Here is a 22732-nt window from a genome sequence, read left to right as displayed (position 1 = left end):
AGGAACCATGTTGTTAGAGCAATCACTGATTAAAGGGTTGGGGCAGGAAACACACAAGATAAGCCTAGACTGTTGCAGTGTCAGAAAGTAAGAAAGTGCTCAAAAACAAACAAACAAGCAAACAAAGGAAAGCAACAATAAAGGTACATCAAAGACACACTTAAGTCAATGATTAGAGCTGGAGCAATCTGGGCAACTAAATAAATAGAATAATATTTAATTATAAGCTAAAGTAGAAAATAAATATCCATGAGCCCGTAATGGTGCAAATAACTGACTGAATAAATAAATACATAGTGATGAAGAGACAAATCTCTCATGCAGAATAATTCTAAAACAGTTATGTAGTGTGAATGGCATATGGTGACACCTTTCCAAATAGTTCAATATGGAAAGAGGGAATAAAAGAATATAGTGGAAAACCCTAGCAAACATTACCTCAGTCAGATAATCAGGTTAACATGAACAGAGCTAAGTCATGTGGTTAGCGCAAACTCTTGACATGATGTGATAAGGATGATGCTTTATCTCTGTGTTCACACTCCTTCAAACCATAACTCTAGTCTAATCATGAGAAAAACGTCAGGCAAATTCCCACTGAGGGACATCAAAATAGCTGACCAGTTCCTCTCAAAACTGTCAAGGTCATAAAAAATAGAAAGTCTGAGGAACTGTCACAGCCAAGAGGAGTGAGCTGAATGAAACACGATAAGTTGAAAGCCCCTTCTTAATCCATGCAACTCCTCACATGCCTTAAGGTAATAAAAGCCATCTACAGCAAACCCACAGCCAACATTATACTGAATGGGGAAAAGTTGAAAGCATTCCCCCTGAGAACTGGAACAAGAAAAGGATGCTCACTTTCACCACTTCTATTCAACATAGTACTGGAAGTCCTAGCTAAAGCAACAGACAAAAGAAAGAAATAAAGGGCACCCAAATTGGCAAAGAGTAAGTCAAATTGTTGCTGCTTGCTGATAATATAACCGTATACCTAGAAAACCCTAAAGACTCATCCAGAAAGCTTCTAGAACTGGTAAATGAATTCAGCAAAGTTTCAGGATACAAAATTAATGTACACAAATCAGTAACTCTGCAATATACCAACAGTGACCAAACTGCGAATCAAATTAAGAACTCAACCCCTTTCAAAATAGCTGCCAAAAAATTATAATACTTAGGAATATACCTAATCAAGGACCTGAAAGACCTCTATAAGTAACACTACAAAACACTGCTGAAAGAAATCAAAGATGACACAAACAAATGGAAACACATCCCATGCCCATGGATGGGTAGAATCAATATTGTCAAAATGACCAAACTGCCAAAAGCAATCTACAAATTCAATACAATTCCCATCAAAATATCACCATCATTCTTCACAGAAGTAGAAAAAATAATCCTAAAATTCATATGGAACCAAAAAGGAGCCACATAGCCAAAACAAGACTATGTAAAAAGAACAAATCTGGAGGCATCACGTTACCTGACTTCAAACTATACTATAAGGCCATAGTCGCCAGAACAGCATGGTACTGGTATAAAAATAGGCACATACACCAATACAACAGAATAGAGAACCCAGAAATAACCCCAAATACTTACAGCAAACTGACCTTCAAAAAAGCAAACAAAAATATAAAGTGTGGAAAGGACACCCTATTCAACAAATGGTGCTGGGATAATTGGAAAACCATATGTAAAAGAATGAAACTGGATCCTCATCTCTCACGTTATACAAAAATCAACTCAAGATGAATCAAAGACTTAAAGTTAAGACCCAAAATTATAAATATTCTAGAAGACAACATCAGAAAAAAACCCTTCTAGACATTAGCTTAGGCAAAGACTTCATGACCAAAAGCCCAAAAGCAAATGCAACCAAAACATAGATAAATAGAAGGGACTTAATTAAACTAAAAAGCTTCTGCACAGCAAAAGAAATAATCAGCAGAATTAACAGACAACCCACAGAGTGGGAGAAAATCTTCACGTTGTATACATCCAACAGAGGACTAATATCCAGAATCTACAAGGAACTCAAACAAATCAGCAAGACCAAAACAAACAGTCCCATCAAAAAGTGAGCCAAAGACATGAGTAGACAATTCTCAAAAGAAGATATATAAATTTCTGACAAGCATATGGAAAAGTGCTCAACAACACTAATTATCAGGAAAATGCAAATCAAAACCACAATGTGATAACACCTCACTCCTGCAAGAATGGCCATAACCAAAAAATAAAAAGAAAAATAGATGTTGGCATGGATGCAGTGAAAGGGAACACTTTTGCACAGTTGATGGAATTGTAAACTAGGACAACCACTATGGAAAACAGTGTGGAGATTCCTTAAAACCCTAAAAGTAGATCTACTATTTGATTCAGCAATGCCACTACTAGGTATCTACCCATGGAAAAGAAATCATTATATGAAAAAGATACTTACACAAGCATGTTTACACCAGCACAATTTGCAATTTCAAAAATATAGAACCAGTCCAAATGCTCATCAATCAATGAGTAGATAAAGAAAATTATATATATGTGTGCGTGTGTGTGTGTGTGTGTGTGTGTGTGTACACGCTATGGAATACTACTCAAACATAAAAAGGAATGAAATAATGGCATTCACAGCAACCTGGATGGAACCGGGAGACTTTTATTCCAAATGAAGTAACTCAGGAATGGAAAACCAAACATCATATGTTCTCAGTATTATATGGGAGCTGCTATGATGCAAAGGCATAAGAATGATACACTGGAATTTGGGGATTTGGGGAAAAAGGTGGGGGATGGTGAAGGATAAAAAGACTACACATTGGGTACCGTGTACACTGCTTGGGTGATGGGTGCACCAAAATCTCAGAAATCACCACTAAGTTACTTATTCATGTAGCCAAACACCACCTTCTCCCCAGAAACTTACTGAAATAAAATTTTTTTAAACGCATGCAGCCCTTCAAATCCCTATCTTTCCTTTACCTTTGTTACTATTTCCCTCTAAATTTAACATCTCCTTTGGCATTTTATTGGCATATATGGTTTTAACTATTGCTTCTGTCATTGGCTCTGAAATTCACAATTCTTAATCTTTCTTATATTTCAAGAGGCATTTCCAGTATAATCTAGAAGAGATGCCCTGCTGAAAACATACAAATTTGAACCCATTATCTCCCAGCAAAATACCTGCTCTTTCTCCTTTTTTTTTTTTTTTTTTTTTTTTTTTTAAGACAGGGCCTCACTCTGTCTCCCAGGCTGGAGTGCAGTGGTGTGATCACAGCTCACCGCAGCTTTGACCTCCTGGACTCAAATGTTCCTCCTGCCTCAGCCTCCTGAGTAGCTTGGACTGAAGCTGCCCACCACTATACCTGGCGATTTTTTAGCTTTTTGTAGAGACGAGGGTCTCACTGTCTTGCCCAGGATGGTCTCAAACTCCTGGGCTCACACAATCCTCCCACCTCTTCCTCCCAAAGTGCTAGGATTACAGGCCTGAGCCACTGTGCCTAGCCCCACATTTTTTTTTAATCATCAAGGCTATAGCCACTCTTCCTCAAACTAGAAGGCATAAGGACATCTTCAACTGGTACTCACATCTCATTCCCAAATCTTATTAATTTCAAACACCATCAATTCTAAATTTAAATTTTTGAAACATTTCCTGTCCTTTCTAAATCCTATCCCATTCTCTAAATCTAAGATATCATCTCTGCAAATTCTTCTAGCTAGTCTCCCTGCTTCTAATTATTTTTCCTTCTAGAATCTATTTTTCCTCCTATAGTCAGAGTTATTCTCTTAAAATACAGATCTCATCCTTGTCAGAACAATACAGGTCAAATTCCTTAGCAAAGCAACCAAGTCCCTGCACATCTACTCAAACCAAATCTTCTAGTCTCCTTTCCCCAGAAGTAACCCCTCACTTTCCCAAACACTCCTGTTCTCCAGCTGCACATGCCTTTTTTGGCCCCTGAAACTCCAAGCTCTTACAAACATGTATGCCTCAAGTATGGAGCTCACACTGCTGAATGCTCTTCTCTCTAGTATTTGCTTAAGAAATCATCCTTACACACCAAGTGTTCTACTTGTGACACCTTCCTACGTCTCCACATTCAGAATTGCCCATTTCCTTTTCTGCTCTCCCAAAATATTTTATTTCTGCCCTTCAGACTGCTCCTATTTTACCTGATATTACGTTTCAACATTTATAACCTTGCTACTCAGAAATGCTCCATGGATCCACATTGCCGTGACTTGAAAGCTTGGCGGAGATGCAAATTTTCAGGCCCCAACTTGGACCATACAAAATCAGAATTTGCCAATAAGATCCCTAGATGATTGGTATACACAAGTAAGTTTGAGAAACACTGATATACACCTCTGCCCAATTGTTCTTTGAAAGGTCTCACCTTTGTAATGCTCCCTCCCCTACCCACACCAATTATAGGGTCCTACATATCATTCTTATTTAATAACAGTGTATTGAATAAAACTTGAGTGCTTAGTGTCACTTATAAGATTCTTGATGTCGGCCAGGTGCAGTGGCTCATGCCTGTAATTTCAGCACTTTGGGAGGCAGAGGTGGGCAGATCACGAGGTCAGGAGTTTGAGACCAGCCTGGCCAACCGGGTGAAACTCCATCTCTATTAAAAATACAAAAAATAGCTGGGCATGGCAGTGGGTGCCTGTAATCCCAGCTACTCTGGAGGCTGACGCAGGAGAATCGTTTGAACCAGGGAGGCGTAGGTTGCAGTGAGCCGAAATCATTGCACTCCAGCCTGGGCGACAGGGCGAGACTCCTTCTCAAAAACAAAAAACAAAAAACAAAAACAAAAACAAACAAACAAAACTTGACATCTGGCTATACTAATGTCCTCCTCATAATCCTTGTCATGAGTTTGATGCTGTATCTTGGCTTCTTTTATTACTTGAGTATATAATATGGCATTTTGACAGACATTCCTTATGCCAAATTCCGCAGAACAGCAAAAGAGGTTTTAGTGTATAATTAGCATCATGACACTTCATTTAACAAAATATTATTCCTTCTTCCTGTTCTACTAAATGTTATTTTGCATGACTTTTGTGAAATGCAATGAATAAAACCTCATCATATCTGGGTTAACATTGTATAATAAGGCATTGGGGATTGTGAGAAGTCTAAGAGGGAGGAAAGAACCACTGATTTCTAATTTATTTCAAGAATAAATCCACACTAATTCAGCACAGATGAGAATTAAGGCTTGAGAAAATATATTCGCTAACATGAGAAGAATAATCAACTGTCTCTCAATGGCTTACTACTTAATGCCACAAGTATTTTAGGATTACACATCTCCTATTCATAAGCATTATTTTCAATAATCTTTGGAGATTTATTGAACCCAACCATAACATTACTGTGAGATATTTATGAAAGAAGTCTTATCTTCCATTTTAAAATCAAACAATAGATAATCTAATGAGCTTGTTCAGGGTCATTTCAAATAGAGGATATGAGGCATAAAACTCAGACCTCCCAAGAATGATAATACTGATATTTTGGGGATGTTACAGGGATAATGAGTTAATATTTGTAAAGTGTGTAGGACACTCTCCAGTATTTGATAAGCTTTACATAAGCATTTATTTAATGAATAGCTAGATATGTGGTAGGTAGATACAGGCAGATAAATCCAACATCTAGGTGATGAACTTTCAAGTAACAAAATGTGACTTCTATGTGTCTTGCCAGCCTATTATTTAAGGCTTTTGAACACAGTGACACAACAAAGTGTCATGAAGAAAACACAGGAAATAATAATCTTCTCTTCTAACCCTGACCCACACCCTCATGTTTCTTCAGCAGGCATTCCTCCCATGGAAGGAAGAAATATTAACTTGGCAGATCCTCAGCAATGGTTTCAATCTAAGAAAAAGAGAGAACCTCACAGTGGTTGGCCTCAGTTAAAATGTATGCATATTACCTAGAACCAGGCTCAGCAGTTTTCTCTTATTTGCTAGGTGACATCTTAAGCCCTGAGATATGATGGAGGGAGGTACATTTTCATGAGTAAATAACAACAAGCTCCAGGTGGTAGAGGCTACCTGGTGAGCCAGGCCAAGTCTCCTTGGATCCTAATGTGTATGCTTCATATACGGAGGAAACTGGGTAATGAGTAAACAGGGCTGTCGCCTAAGACATGTTTCATCCACTTCACGGTTTTCTTAAAATTGGCCCTGTTCCCAGCAGCCAAGGGTATATCAGAAGTGTCTCCCAAGGCTAATAATTCTGTCATCTATGAGACGAAGAATATTTAGGCCAATGTGAAACTATGCCAAGTACTATTAAACTGCATCATTCCTATGCCGCTAAGTGGTTTTTTTGGGGGGGTTTTTTTTTTTCCTTTTTTTTCTTTTACTTCAAGTTCTGGGATACATGTGCAGAATGTGCAGGTTTGTTACATAAGTATACATGTGCCGTGGTGGTTTGCTACACCTATCAACCTGTCATCTAGGTTTTAAGCCCCGCATACATTAGGTATTTGTCCTAATGCTACCCCTCGCCTTGCCCGCCTGCCCCACACCCTGACAGGCCCCAGGGTGTGATGTTCCCCTCCCTGTGTCCATGTGTTTTCACTGTTCAACTCCCACTTATGAGACACGCAGTGTTTGGTTTTCTGTTCCCATGTTAGTTTGCTGAGAATAATGGAGAAGCACACTTAATCTCACATATTTTAACAGAATTATACGAAATCATAGTTTCATTTAGTCTCATAACATTAACTTTCTACCTTTCCAGAAATGTTGAGAACATAATTTGCTGTTTTTATCTCTAATTATTTACTACTAAAAATTTGTACAGCAATCTTGCTTCTTTTGTTTGTCCTTATTTAGAATCATTTTTCCTACTTCATTAACATTACTAATTTTAAGATTTATGTGTATACTTTATCATGTTTTGATGCTTTAAATTCTATCATACGGGTTCCCGAGAATAAGATTACTGGCTTAAAGGTATATATAAAGTTTTATAGATTTTTCCAGATTGCTTTCCCAAAAAAAAGGCCATAATATTTCACATTTCCACAAGCAATGTATGACAGTTTTCTTTCTCAGAATCCCTACCAGCAATAAGTGATATCACTAATTTTAGGTTTTGCCAATCTCATGAATGTTAAGTAATACACTATATTTTAAATTATCTTTCCTTAAGTTTTTGCGCATTTCAACATATTTTCTTCATTTTGTTATTTGAATTTGCTTTTCTATGAACTGTATATTCGTATATACATAGTATTAAAAGTTTTACAAATAAAATTATTTTAAATGGTATTTAGTCAATAATATATTTTCAATTGATGTGCAAATCAAAAATTTTTATTAAAAATAGAAATTTTGTGTCATTTTTTAATCTGATGAGATAAATATCCAATACTGAAGACAGATGATAATGTCTAATGCTGAAGACACATAGGGAATCAGCACTATTGGTGGAAGCAAAAACAGAAACCATCTTTTTGTAGAGAAATTGGCAGAGATTGGCTGGGTGTGGTGGCTCACGCCCATAATTTCAGCACTTTGGGAGGCCACAGCGAGTGGATTATTTGAGTTTAAGAGTTCAAGACCAGCCTGGCCAACATGGTGAAATCCCATCTCCACTAAAAATACAAAAATTAGCTGGGTGTGGTGGCAGGCACCTGTAATCCCAGCTACTCAGGAGACTGAAGCAAGAGAATCGCTTCAACCCAGGATTGCGCCACTGCACTCCAACCTGGGCAACAGAGCAAGACTCCATCTCGGAAAAAACAAAAAAAGAAAAAAGTTGGTAGAGAGGCCCACAGTTTTAATATTTTTACCCATTGATGCAATAATTTTGTATTATAACTCAAATCTCTAAAATATAATATAAATGAATTTCACAGCAAAGTTGTATTTTATAGCAACAAGTTGAAAAAATCTAATTATTAAGAAGGAATTCATTTAAAAATATGGTGTATGCATACAATAATATGCTAAAAAGAATGAAGCATGCATTTTCTATACACTTTTGGGAAATTTGTATGATATTCTGGTTAAAAGCTCAGGTCTGATGACAAACTGACCCTTGGGTCAAGCATCAGCTCCACCATTTATGACATGAACTGCTTTGGATATACGGCTGTCTAAACCTCGGTTCATCTTTGAAACAGAAATATCTACCTTATGGACTAGAAGTGAGAAATAGATTACATAATACATATAAAGTGCATAGAACAATGCATTTAATTAGTATAGTAGTCCCCCTTATCTGCAGGAGATATGTTTCAAGACCTCCCCATTCAAGTGAATGCCTGAAACTGTGGATAGTACCAAACCCTATAAATACTATGTTTTTTCCTATATATACATATCTTTGATAAAGCTGAATTTATAAATTAGGCACATTAAGAGATTAACGACAATAAATAATAATAAAATAGAATAATTATAACAATATGCCAGCTTCACTACTCTTGCCCTTTGGAGCTATTAAGTAAAATAAGGATGACTTGAGTAGAAGCACTGAGACGAAAGTCGATCTGATAACTAAAAAGGCTACTAAGTCACTCAAGGGTAGGGGGCATCTGCAACATGGAGACGTTAGACAGAGGGATGATTCATGTCCTGGGGCAGAACAGAGTGAGACAGTTTGAGATTTCTTCATGCTACTCAGAATAATGCACAATTAAAGCTTACAAATTGTTTATTTCAGAGTTTTCAATTTAATATTTTTGGTCTGCAGTTGACTACGGGTAACTGGAACCAGAAAAGTGAAACCATGGATGAGGGAGGAATACTGTACTCAGTAAAGGCTAGCTTACAACTATTGATTTAAAAATGTATTTTTAAAAAAATTATTAATATCACAAGACTTTTAACATGTACTGTTTGTAAAGAGGCAGGAGATAAAAAAAAGTAGAACATAAATGTGTGTGTGTATTGTGTGTGTGTCTGTATGTGCATGTGTGATGCTTAAAAAGACTCCTGGAAATATGCACAACATTGTTAACCATGTTATCTCTGGAATTTGGAGTAATTTTCACTTTTATTTTTGCATTTGCCAGTATTTGATTGAGTATTCCACCATAAACATGTAACATCTTTATAAACAGGAAGACTATACATTAAGGTAAGGAACATCATTCTCCAAAACACAAATTGTCCTTTCACACGCTGTGTATCTCTCAAAGCACTATAAAATGCCAATAAAATGTTATACAGATATGAAAAAGTATATAAAATTAACATGGACATTGATCATTTTAAAATTCAAAATGTCTCTGATATAAGACAGAGTGTCTTTAAAATACTCAGCATGACAAGACAAGATAATAGGATTTCTTTCCATAAGACAAGAAATGAAAATCAGTTTTATCATGTGGTAATCACATTGTATATAATTATAAAGTAGAGATTTCAGGTACCACACAAAATAAATTGTTGCTGATTAACCTTAATATGTTGTCTTTCCTGAAGGTGGAAAAATAATGAACAGAAATATTTGAGCAAACAAACCAATGAAGATGTAAACCCTCATTATTCCCTATACAATTTCTATCTGGATGAGTTTTCAGGTAACTGTGGAACGTGCCTGCCATTCTGGCATTCCCAGCATTTCTACTATGACACAAATAACAATTTTCCAGAAGAAAGTTCATCAGTTTTATACTACAACAATGAATTTGGAATTTCACTCTATACTTCCATAGAACAACAGGTAAAGTTCTCAATCTTAAAACAGCCTCACTTATTAAGATAAGAGATTTGATGCTGATGAACTTTGGTGACATGGGAAATTTCTTGTGCAGCTGATGAGAAATGACCTAACCTTTTCAGATAGAATAGATAGAATTTTGATAACATAAATGAAGAGCTTTAGAAATGATTCTCAGTCTTTATTCCAATAACTTTAATTTCAGAAATCTATGCTAAAAATAATTAGGAAGGTGGATGAAGATTTATGTATAATAATGTTATCAGTGCATTATTTACAATAGCAAAACAGTGGGAAACATAATTATCTAATGATGTTGGAAAAATTAGGTAAACTAAGTTAAGGAAGTATTAAATAAATTTATGTAATATAACTTTATGCAGCCATTGAAATAATGTTTACAAAGTTTTTATGGCATGTGTTTCCGATAATAATAATAAAGTTAAAAAGCTTTATTATTATAGCTATTAAACTAATAGCTAAAAAAGCAAGCTAGAAAACTGCACAAAATGTATACAAGCTTATAAAGAAACATCCAAAATTAATTATCATTGTTAGTGGGTTACAGGTAATCTCTCTCATTCATTAGTGTACTTCTTTTTGCTCTTTCCAAATGGAATGGACCTTAATGATCATTTAATCCAAAAGTATCCATTTTATGCAAATGAAAGGCATCTGGAGGAATTAAGCGATTTAGACATGGTTTCACATAGACAATGCAACCTAGGCCAATGTTTTTTTCCACACTATCATCTTGCTGCTCTTTGGGGGCCTATAATTATCATGTGCAATAAATCATGTGTTCATATTTGTGCCTTGATCCTACTCTTCCAGAAAGTTCAGTGTGTCCAAAGACAGTCTAAATTCAGTTGTGCTATCATTTTTAAATGAGATCATTGGCTTTGACTGTAAAGAAGCTAACATGTACAAATGCTTTGCAAGTCAACTCATAATTAATGGGTTCAGCGTCTATGCAAATTCAGTAGTGCCGCTTCTCACCAACGTGAAAGGTTGATTCAAGGTCCTGGCAAGGCAAATGAGGAATTGTTTGGCTACTAACTACTTAAATAGGAGATATGCAGAAATTCTTTATGCTTCTGTAAGAAAAGCTGAAAAACGATAATAAAAAAGTAACTAGCACAGTCATTCTCAACATGTGGTCCCAGGACCAGCACATTACCATTACCTGGAAACTTGTTAGAAATCCAAATTTTTAACCCACCTCTCCATTCTTACTGAATCAGATCTACTGTGAGTAGGGCCCAGCAATCTGTAGTCTGCAACTTAACAAGCCTTCCAGAGAACGCTGATGCATGCCAAATTTGAAAATCACCATCCCAGCAAATCAGTAGGTACCATGGTAGAGCTTTGCCAAAACTATATTTTCAAGCTAAAGGGATTCCCTTCAGCTTCTGATAATTATAAAATATAGAGCTAGTCAGGTCCCCTAGAGTCGCCTCTGCTCTCCTCATCCCTTAATCACTTGTTTAGTGACTCTGATAAGGAGGTGGAATGTTAAACAAGATTTTTTAAATTCCAAGAGTTCCCAACTCTAAATGGAACATTTTGTTATATAAATGGTGAGATTCGCTGTGACTTCCCTACTTTTCCTTCGAGAAAGAGCTAAAACTCATTATTATTATTAAAGGTTACAATTAACTTGTTGGTAGAATTCTTTCTTTGGAAACAGAGATGTCACTGGCTTGATGAAATCTGAAAGAAGGTTGCAAAGAGCCTTCACTAGGGGTAGGGGGATGTGAGTTCTGTTCCTCAGTTGGTTGAGCTCAGACACAGCCCTGAGCACATTTTTCATTTTGCTCTACCATAGAGCTGTTTCTTATCATGATCACTAATTTTTTTTCCAAAAGTCCAAAGAAGAAAATGGCACTTGAATATTTGAAGGAGAGATTCAGCCATTTTATTAGTTATTTGTAGGTTTATTTTTTCAATTGCATATACATTTAGTTGTGTATCTACTAGGTATATGCACGGCATTGTTTTTATGCAGAATAGCATACAAATAGATGAATAAAATACTCCCTGCTTCACAGGAAGTTTATAATACAAAAGGGGAGGTAAGAGAAACACAAAAAAATTATCAAAAAGTATGACACAAAGCATACCCTAGGCATCAAAGATATATGAATAATGTATGATGAGGTCTAAGGAAATTTGTTCACCATTTCTGTCTTGAGAAGAATTGAGGGGGGGGGATTACATATTCGTTTGAACATTAAGAAATGACAGAGCCAGGCGAGATGGCTCACATCTGTAATCCCAGCACTTTGAGAGGCTGAGGTGGGACAATTCCTTGAGCCCAGTAGTTCAAGACCAGTCTGGGTAACATAGTGAGATTCCCCTCTCTAAAAAAAATAAGAAAAATTAGCTGGGCTTGGTGGCAGACTCCTGTAGTGCTGGCTACTCAGGGATTGAGATGGGAGGATCCATTGAGGCCAGGATGTCAAGGCTGCAGTGAGCCATGGTTGCACCACTGCACTCCAGACTGCGCATCAAAGCCAGATTGTCTCAAAAACAAAAACAAAAACAAACAAACAAACAAAAAACTGACAGAAAGGAGGGAGCTCTAGGAAACAAAAACCTCAACAACAACACAAGGCAGAAAGCTTTGAAATGCGATCAGGCAAAGTTGAGCAGGCCAATTACTATAGTTATCCTCCCTAGCCACGTATTAGTATCACCTGGGAAACTTTTTTTTTTTTTTTAATAATGATGTCCTGGTCTGTCTCCCTCCCCCAAAATTCTGATTTAATTTTCTGGAGTGTCACCTGGGCATTGGCTTTGTAAAATTTTAAGTTCCTTAAGTAACTGGAATGTGTGGACAGGCCTGAGAACCAAGGCTATAGCAGGGATGTAGAAGTGTCTGACCCCATAGCATGGGAAGTATTGAATGCCTGATTAAGAAATATGTGTTCTGTTTAGTAGAAAATAATAGGGGAGTGTTTAATAGCTACTATGATAGCACAAGGATGAGGCAAAGTAGCTGTAGGGAAGGGGGACCCAGGGTAGAGCAGATGCACATTTTACAGGGCTTGGTGACAGATGTGTGTTGTGATTTCAGGAAAGAGAAACTGAAACTGTAAGGAAGCAGGTAGATTCCTGAACAGGCCAGTTTTTCTTGAAAACTTGAGATTCCAGTTCACCTAAGTAAGCAAGTCCTCTGTTTTTGTTTGTTTGTTTGCTTTTTGAAGGGTATACTACTGTCGTTTGCTCAAGGAAATATAAAATTGGCATCATGAAATTAACATGTTTTTAAGAAAGAAATGATCGCTCAGAGCTTAAAGAAGACTGCCCAAATAATAGTGATCTCCTGATGGGGATGGGGGATGTGATGACGAGCTTTAGAGCTGAGAGAGTGAGGGAATATGGAACTAGCAACAGAAACATGTCAGGAAAGAATGACAGATACTGCTGGGGTAGCACCATCAGTTGTGTTTTATACATGTTGAGGCCGTAGGATACACAAATCAAAACATCTATCAGGTACCTGGACAATCTTGACTCTCCAAATTCTGCCCATAGGAGACAAATTAGGTAGGATTCAACCGTATTTAGAAGTTATATCTCCTGAGGGAGATATTGCATCTGCAGAGTAGAAAAAATTACTAATGGGAGTATCAAGAAAAGGAAAAAAATGACTGGGGATAAATGTCTTGGAGAATGTCCATATTTCAAGAAGGAACACAAAGAAGGAGTTGAAAGATGGGAGATGCAGGTTAAGGCATCATTCAGGAGGTTAAGAGAGAAAAGGGTTTGGAAGATCACTCCCAATGCATACCACATGCAAGGACATGGTGGCGTGGTGTTTATTCCACTATGGCTCATGCGTTTGATCAAGGTTGGGAAACACTGCTAGAGTAAGAAAAAAGAAACTCAGAAATTGCCTCAGAGAATTCACATCAATGCTATCAGGATCCATTGACATCCTGGCCTCAACGGATCCTCCCATCTCAATCCCTGAGTAGCCAGCACTACAGGAGCCTGCCACCAAGCCCACCTATTTTTTTCTTACTTTTATGTAGAGAGGGGAATCTCACTATTCTATTCCATTCATTACAGAATAGAATGTATATAACTTTTGAGAAATACTGATATTCTACTCACGCCCAAATCTATTCTCATACCAAAAACATTGCAATTCAATAGTGACTGAATTTCCTAACAAAAAGGAATTTCTTGGTAAATTTTGAAGGCACAATTTTAGGAGGTAGGTGGGCGCAAAAGTTGTTATAGACAGTTAATTGGAGAGAGATTGCCAAGAAAAAAATTCTACTTTTTCTTAAGGCTTTATTACCCAAATGGAAGTTTGTATGTCCACCAAGAGACAGTGTTAGAGGGAAGCAACTTCAGCTAAAAAAGATGAAAGACCATCAGGGGAAAATGTTAATTATTTTGGGAAACGTCAAGTCTAAAAACGAAGTGAGTTGGGAGGTTTCAACAATACTTATAATATTGAGAGTAAAAAGCAAAAGTTGTACAATCGTTAAAAGACAGTCTGGGAACTATAGTTAGAAGCTCCCAAACTCCTCCCAAATTGAGAAAAATATCAAAAATAGTTTAAGCAGCTAAACTTGATAATGCATTGGCGTAGCAAATACACTGTACCTGGAGTCTCCAAACTCCCGTTTTAGTTAATCCACAAACTGTCGTTTGAAAGATCCTATATGAAGGAGTTTGTTTATCTTTCCTGGAGTCTTTCCTCAATCTAATTGTAATTCAGATATTATGTGTTTTTACAAATTAAATCTTCCATTCAAAGCACAATTTAGGCAAAACCAAACAAAAATGTCTGATTTCTTTTCAAAAAATAGTCTTTTCCATTTTAAAGATACACAAAAAGAACAACGACCTGAAATAAATTACTTATCAAATTTTCAGTGCTGCATTTTTCCTTAAAAATAAAAGAAAGTACATCTAACAAGACAGTTCAGAGAAAGTATCTTCAAAGCTATATTTAAACATTTCCCAGCTTTAGACAATTTAAATACCCAGTCTGGTTTCCATGAAACTTAAAAAGATCAAACAATTAGAAAGAAGCTAGGCTTGAAGGGGCAATGCTAGGGACTTTGGTAAACATCTGGTTGCCATTTTCAGTTGTAAGACCTAACCCATTTAAGGAAGCAGTTTAGATTCTTTGGAGTAAAAATGAGACACTAGCTTTTTGTTCTCTGTGCACAGCGAAGGGTAAAGAAAACATCAGAATGGGGAGGTCACTCTAAGCTCAACTTTTATAAATAAGACAATTTTTTTTCAAAAATTAAAGTAAATTGAACTCAAGTCTCTGTAGTCTAAACAACTCAATTGAGTTAAGGTTAAATAAACATTCCTTGAGCTCCAGAGAGCCAATTAAAGAACGAATTCTGTTTGGTCGTAAATACATCAGTAATTCTATAAGCACTGAGGAAAATAACAATAAACCTGAGCATACAATTACTGTGTGTCATAACACAATAAAATAGAATAGTGCAGTCTTATATGTTTCTTTGATTCAATTTCTTTTTTTCCCCCCAGTTTGATTAACTAAAATACAGAAGCACTTCTGATACCATCCAAAGCCTATTACTTGCATAATGAAAAACGTATGTCAAATGTGTTCTCGGCGAAACACCGGTGAGGCAAAACACACAGTGCCTTTTAAATGTGACCTTTACTCTTTTGTCTTCCTGCTAAATAGTCATAGAGCATATTAAACTCAGGAAAGCAGCAGGGTGCTTGTGTGGGGCTAGTGGGGGAAAAGGAATGGGAAGAGAAGTTCATTAGGCTCTCAAGCCTTAAATTATCAGCAGAAGCATCTGCTATAAACGTGCACTACTAGCCCAAGAGGGCCACATCCAGATTTGCTCCAGACTGGTGTTTCTCACCTCTTCCTTGCCTGCTATTTCTCTTTCGCCCGTGCAACACCAGACAAAGCAAAGAGTAAACAAAAGGAATCCCTGCAATGATAGAGATTCATATTTTTGTCTTGTTTTCTCTCATTCTGTGTGTTTGAGTCTTATATTTTACCGCAGAACTGTAGAGTTCAAAAAAAGCTTTGTGGTCATTTCACTCATTCTGCTACATAATACAGCAACCCAGAGTTGCTTCTGTTGCAACCAAACTTCCTACTTTTTGGTTTGGGCTGTTCTATTGCTGGACAACTCTGATCGATAAAATGTCCTTCCATAAACTGGTCCTAGTGATGCCTTCTAGAGTTACTAAAAATAAATCTTGCGTTCAAGCACCTCGTTAAACAATAGGAATACAAAAATATTGGTTCAACTACGTATAGGGCCTCCCAGAAACATTCTTTTCAGTTGAACAATCTGTTTTCTCATTCCTGCTACAGTTCCGGCTTCTGCTGCAACTGTAGAAATAAACCCTCTTGAAGTATACGTAAATAATTCTGACAAAATGATAAAATATACTCTGTGTCAGAGTCTTTTGAACTACATATTACTGAGACATGACCCCAGGAGCAGGTTAAACATTTAGAAAAATATGTATCTTTTTTTTTGGCCACTTACTATCCTATGAAGTAAAACAATGATTTACTGAACAGCACCCGGATGATAGGAAAGAGAATAATTTGATGGTGTCTTTTTTTTCTAGAGAAGTGTGTTATTAAAATTCTGGATCGTAATACATGTTTTTTCTTTTTTTTTCTTCTTTTTTCTTTTTTTTTTTTTTTTTTTGAGACGAAGTCTCGCTCTGTCGCCCAGGCTGGAGTGCAGTGGCCGGATCTCAGCTCACTGCAAGCTCCGCCTCTTGGGCTTACGCCATTCTCCTGCCTCAGCCTCCCGAGTAGCTGGGACTACAGGCGCCCGCAACTTCGCCCAGCTAGTTTTTTGTACTTTTTAGTAGAGACGGGGTTTCACCGTGTTAGCCAGGATGGTCTCGATCTCCTGACCTCGTGATCTGCCCGTCTCGGCCTCCCAAAGTGCTGGGATTACAGGCTTGAGCCACTGCACCCGGCCAATACATGTTTTTTCAAAGCAAAGAACTGGAAGACCAATAAAACTTACATTACACTAAGAAATAAACTACAGAGCATAATATAGAAGATGCAGATAGGACCTAAGTGATATGACGTGGTTTTTGACTGTTCTCCTTCTTGCTTTGTAGGTTCACAAGTAGCAAAAGCTGTATACTTACTTTTACCAGAGAGCATCCTTAGGTAACACTTGTGTTACACTGCTTTACAGGCTATTGAACCTTCAGTAAATCAATTATCACCTCTCAGAAGATGACCCACAAATCTACATCTCCTGACCTGGCCTTTCTGCTTGCTTCAGTTTCTGCTGAATACATCCCTATGAAAAGTTCACAACACCTACAACTGAATATGTATAGAATGAAACTCATCCAACCTGTCCCAAAATCAATAGGTCAAGTAACCTGCAAATGTAACAGGAGAGCCTCGAAAGCAAGGAAAGAGTAAAATTCTTAAAAATGGACACAAGTACTTAAAAGCCCCAGCAGTATAGAATCTTTGGATGTATAAACTATCAGCCCTATGTAATACTATATTTATGGTTTCATTATCTTTGGTGTAAGAGTGGATTTAAGTCTAATTAGAATATCAGTGTTCCTCTAAAGTCAAATAAAATAAAAGTTTTATAAATTAAGTTTTAATATGAGTTTCCTGAGTGAATCTGCTGTTTTGGGAGTCCAAATATTGATGCACTGTGTTACCCTCCTTTGTTCATGTATTTAATACATACTTATGGGACGCCCCTATGTGGAAGGTGTGGTTATAAATGATAAGCAGAAAAGACATGGTCCCTGACCTTAGGAAGCTTACAATTTTTTTTTTTAATGTGAGATTTTTCCACGAGAATAATCCAGGAGAGTTGTCAGAATTTCATGAGGATTTACAACCCAGACCTTTTAATGAGAACATAGAAGTTGAGAAGGCTAAATTGAAAAACACCCATCAAGTTCGTTTTACCCACAATAACATCCAACAGCAGCACTCTTATACTATGGCGTATTTTAAATACACCTCCCTACAGGGGAAATGTCATGTTCTCCTTTCTGTAACTAGTTCTTGACAGTAGTAACAACATTATCTCCCGTTTATGGGGTGAGTACTATGTACCATTCTTAAAACAACCTCAAAAAGATCAACTTGTAGATGAGGAAACCAAGACTTTGAGAGGATAAGATACTTGCCCAAGGTTATGTAACCATTAAAAGGTAACACTAAGGACTCCAACCTAGGTTCTGTCTTACTTCAATGCTTATACTTTTTAATTCCCAAAGTCTACTACCACCCCAAGAAAGTTATTATTGTGGTTAAACTCATCTTACTTATGGGTAATTTAAAGTTCGACTTCCTTATAGCTTCTTTATTATTACAAATAAAAAGAAAAATGTGAAATATGTTTTCCATTACAAAGGTTAAGATTGATCTGTAGTGGATGTTTCTTTTCTATACAAACTTCAGAAACAGCTTTTGGCAAGTAGCCACTATAAATAAACCTTCAAAATGAGACTAAATTCCAAGTGATATACCGATGTTGGACATTTTTTAAAGTGCAAGTGAATGCAAATAAAATATAGGAAGATAGAAAACTATTAAATTATAAACAAGGAAATAGATCTTTCTTTTTATATTTTCCACAACATTAAGTAGTGATCTGTATCTCTTGCTCTATTAACTATATCTTTTAATAGTATTTCCCAAGAACACATTTGGGTAAATAACAGTGTCCTTATTAGGAGGTGAAAAGCTGTCAAGTAGCATCATTTAAATACTGTTCTCCAGAACACACTGTATCAAGTTTAATATCAATACAAATTCCAATAAATACTATTTATCATAGTATTAACTCTAGCCCTTTATAGAAATGTCTTCGCTATATCATGCTGTAATGTTATACTCTGAACTCATATTAAAATGTTGCTATATGAACCAAGATATGACATCTACTTCATTTGCAATACAAATGTTGCTCTGACTTTTGACCCATTGCGTAACTTACTGTTGTTTACTTAATACTCCCTTTGAAAAAAATTGTTTTAAATATCTTATTTGAGCACGTGGGGAGTTAGGGGGATGAATCATGATGGTTCCTTCTTCCTGAGAGTAAAACTTCTATTCTTTCTCTTGTTGTTCTAGGTGTTTAGAGGCTCATGGACAAAACTAAGCCTAAATTATGGTACCTAAGTGGAATAACCAGTTTGGCCCCTAATTTTATATGTATATTTTATTAATTTTGTTATTATATATTTTATTGTAAACCATCATATCCTTTTTGAATAAGATTTGGTGTAAGTTTAAAAAATGAAACATCCCAGTCCTAGAGTTGAATCCTCAACTTGGTATGACATCAAGTTACATAGGCTTATTCTGGATACAGGAGCTAGGAAAGGTTTTTCTGTAAAGGGCCTAATAATAAAAATTTTAGGTTTTAAAAGCCATACAGCCTCTGTTGCAATTAATCAACTCTGCCTTTGTAAAACAAATGTTGCCAAAGGCAATACAAAAACAGAGGAGAGTGGCTGTTTTCTAATAAAACTTTATTTACAAAATCAGGCAGTGGGCCAGATTTAGCCAGTGTACCGTAGTTTGCCAGCCCTTGGCAAGAACATCTATATGGTCTTTTACTTTCTGTATTTCTTCAAAAAACATTCTATGTGAAACCCCCAAGTTATAAAAACAAGAGCAATTTTAAACAGCAAGTCTGACTTTAATTCTGTAGCTTGATTGCAGGTTTGCATTTTGTTTTCCACGTGGATTATAATATACATAATTTGAAAGTATAGTATGTATTCAGAAATTAACAGAAAATTGCCAAATATCCAGTACTCTTCAAGTATACGTAAATGATTCTGATTTAATGATAAAATCTACTCTAAGTCAGAGTCCCTTGACCACATACTACTTGGATTTTACCACTGGAGTAGGATAAAAACTTTTCTTTTTAGGCCACTATATGCTGAAGCATTGATTTACTAAACAGCACTTACATGATAGGAAACAGAATAATTGAATGGTGCTTCTATCTTTTCCTTTAGAGAATTATATGTTCTCACAAATGCAGGGGCATAAGATATATTTTTCCAAAGCAAGGGATGGGAGAACCATAATAGTGCATGTTTTTACTCTGTTATGTTTTGTAGGCCTAAATCTGTAAAGACAATTGTCTCATACTGTTCTCAAAATCAGTTTAAAGATGAAATGCTGTTTGTAAATACCTATGCAGTTAGATCATAGGCAATGTAATAGCATAATAGCAAGCAGACTGTTGCATTGTTTTATTCCCAAAATTAACTCTAAAAATTGTTACTCTTTGAACCAATAATATGTCCCTCAGAACAGTGCTCCCCGAACTGGGCTACACATAAGAATTACTTGTGGCTGTTTTTAACATGTAAACTCCTGGGCCCCTTTCTCTGGCTTCTGCATGAGATAAAACACTCACTGGACTTTACTTTGTCTCCTTCTAGAACTCTGATAAGGTTGGACCAAGTGATTCAGTCCCCACCACATACTATTCTGAAGTTAAGAACATTAATGCCTTTAACAGATAAGAGAACTAGGGCTCAGAGAACTTAACTTGCTTAAGTCATATGTTCCTAGGCTTAAAATCTTTCCCAATAGAGACATCCATTTCTCTTACATCATTAGAAAGGAATTAACCAGTCGGTGGGGTGACATAACACCCATATTCTAATGTAGGACTCAAAATTGCCTACTTTTTCCTTTTCAATAAGTGTCTAGTATACAAGTCATAGGAAAACTAAATCAAATACAAAACTCAAAGGTTACTCTGCTAGTAAATATTATATTTAATAGTGGAGTATTTCCTATCTGGCCTATGACCATTTTAGTTTTGCTGATTTTTATCCTTTTATGTTCCTCAAAAGTTTAAAAAAGAATGGCTCCAAGCTGGAAAGGGGTCACTTGTGCTTCAAAGGATGGTACAAAGCGAGTGACTTTAATTCTGTAGCTTGATTACTAGTTTGCATTTTGGTTTTTTTTGTGTGTGTAGATTATAATATACATAATTTGAAAGTGCAGTATGTATTCAGAAATTGACAGAAAATTGCTAAATATGTACTACTCAAGTATACATAAATAATAAGGATCCAACGATAAAATCTACTCCAAGTAGATTTTAGAGGTGAATGGGGTGGATCAGGAAAGGACAGGAAAGCAGGTGAAATAGGCAAAATAGAGAAAATACCTTCTATAGGTATTGTCCTAGGATGAAAAATACATTTTATCAAAGTGTCAAATCTGCACCTGGGTGCTCAGTAACATTTGTGAGAGTATCTCTTTTGTTTTTAATGTAATATTTTCAAACTGCAGGTTAAAAAGCAGAAAATGCAGTGGTAAAAGGAAGTGGAGTAGGGCTCTGGATTATTCTGAATTGTTTCCTCTTTCCACAGGCTGCTCAACTTGGAGAGGTTTCGTTTAAACATTCCCACTATAGTTTCATATTCTCTGTTGATATACACATGGTAAAAATAACCATGAGGTGAATATGTGAAACTAAAGCAAAACAAATTCTGCAAGAATCACATCTCTAGGAAATACTGTTTTGTAGCAAGTACCTCAGTTCAAACATAATTTATAGATTAAATTTGTGGCACGGAAAATAGGCTGCAATAAAAATGTTTTCTTTCTGTACAATAAATCATCAAGAAAATGTTAGATTGTAGTCACGACTCTTTTAAAAAAAAAAATTCAGGTATTTGATGCATATTGTTCTCACAGTAAAAACTACAAAATCAAATAAAAAAAAATAAAAATCAATGTTCCATACTCATGAAATTGGGAAATTGCTACCCTTTCTTGAGACCTATCCAGTAAAAATATCTTATTATACACAGTAAAAGAATGCCAAGACAGAGGTAGGATCTAGATGTTTTAAAAGCTGTGGGAATGTGGGAAAAGTAAACCAAATCAGCATTTACACTGACAAATTCTAGGGACACTATATAGTTATCTTGTGCCACTGGGCCCAGCAGTTCTTTGGCTGCCAGATTCTGTTGCCTTCAGGCTGTTTTTGCACTTCCTTGATATTTGGAAGCTGCAGAGTAAGTCTCCTTTCTCTGGTAAAACTGGCCCAAGAACATCGAGGGAAAGAGGAGCTATAACCCATCTGCTTTGCAGCTGGAGAAAATTGAAAACTAAAATTGAATTGAAGTTGAAATGTACAGATAATCCATGTTGTGCCCATAGAAAGTCAGTAGCAGCACCAAGAAGGCAGGGAAATTTAGGAATTTTCGAAAATAGTAGCATGTTATCAGGGCCACTCTGCACGACTCCAGGAGCATGGGTCCCATGGCAGTGTGCAGTAGTTATACAATCACCCCTTTTAGGGATGGGATGAAATATTTTGTGGAATGAAAGAAAGATTAAACATTTTATATTTTTTTCTTTATACCAATAGCTATTCTGATAAATAGGTTTTTAAATATCACTTATGGGTATTCCAGAACTTTAGATTGGTCTTACAGAATGGAGCCAACATCAGTGAAAATATAAGGTTTGCGAAGTTTCTTTTCAGCTTTCCTTAATATTCCAGAGCTTTCTTATTTTGTTTTCTTTTCCTCATTTGCTTCCAGAAGCTCAGTGCTTTAGATTTCCACACTACTCCTAGAAGGCAGTGATGACTACATGGAGTAAACAAAAGCCTGTGTCCCCATGACCCAGGCTCTGCATATTTTAAGACCTTCTTTCTTCTCATCAAAGCAGATCTTCTGGATTCTACTTCCTGAGAGTTTCTTCTAAGTAGCTCACAATTTCACTGCCAATGTGTTAAAGGATGGTCATGGCTAAACAGTCCCCAACCTTCTCAGAAATATCTTCCCAACTTGCTTTCAGCACAAACTAGCAAGGGGGCATCTAACTGGAGGAGTGCTGTGCTGATGGCAAGATTGTTGTGAAAACTACTGTGATACCAGGATCTGACTATTCTCCCCCAAAGGAAACAAAGGCTGAGATAAACAGTTAATTCAAAGTGCTTATCCTCCTCCCCTTTTAATAAATAGGAAAATAGATATATT

At 36.4% G+C, this 22732-nt stretch overlaps 1 protein-coding gene across 2 annotated transcripts in view; it reads right to left on the bottom strand.

The window, feature by feature from the left end:
* CPED1 (cadherin like and PC-esterase domain containing 1) overlaps positions 1 to 22732 on the bottom strand; it is a 310570-nt gene that overhangs the window by 259066 nt on the left and 28772 nt on the right. The window lies entirely within an intron of this gene.

The sequence above is a fragment of the Theropithecus gelada genome, chromosome 3 (genome assembly GCF_003255815.1).
Source record: "Theropithecus gelada isolate Dixy chromosome 3, Tgel_1.0, whole genome shotgun sequence".
NCBI lineage: Eukaryota > Metazoa > Chordata > Mammalia > Primates > Cercopithecidae > Theropithecus > Theropithecus gelada.
The sequence above is the reverse complement of the archived record's forward strand: the minus strand, read 5'-3'. Positions and strand labels throughout refer to the sequence as shown.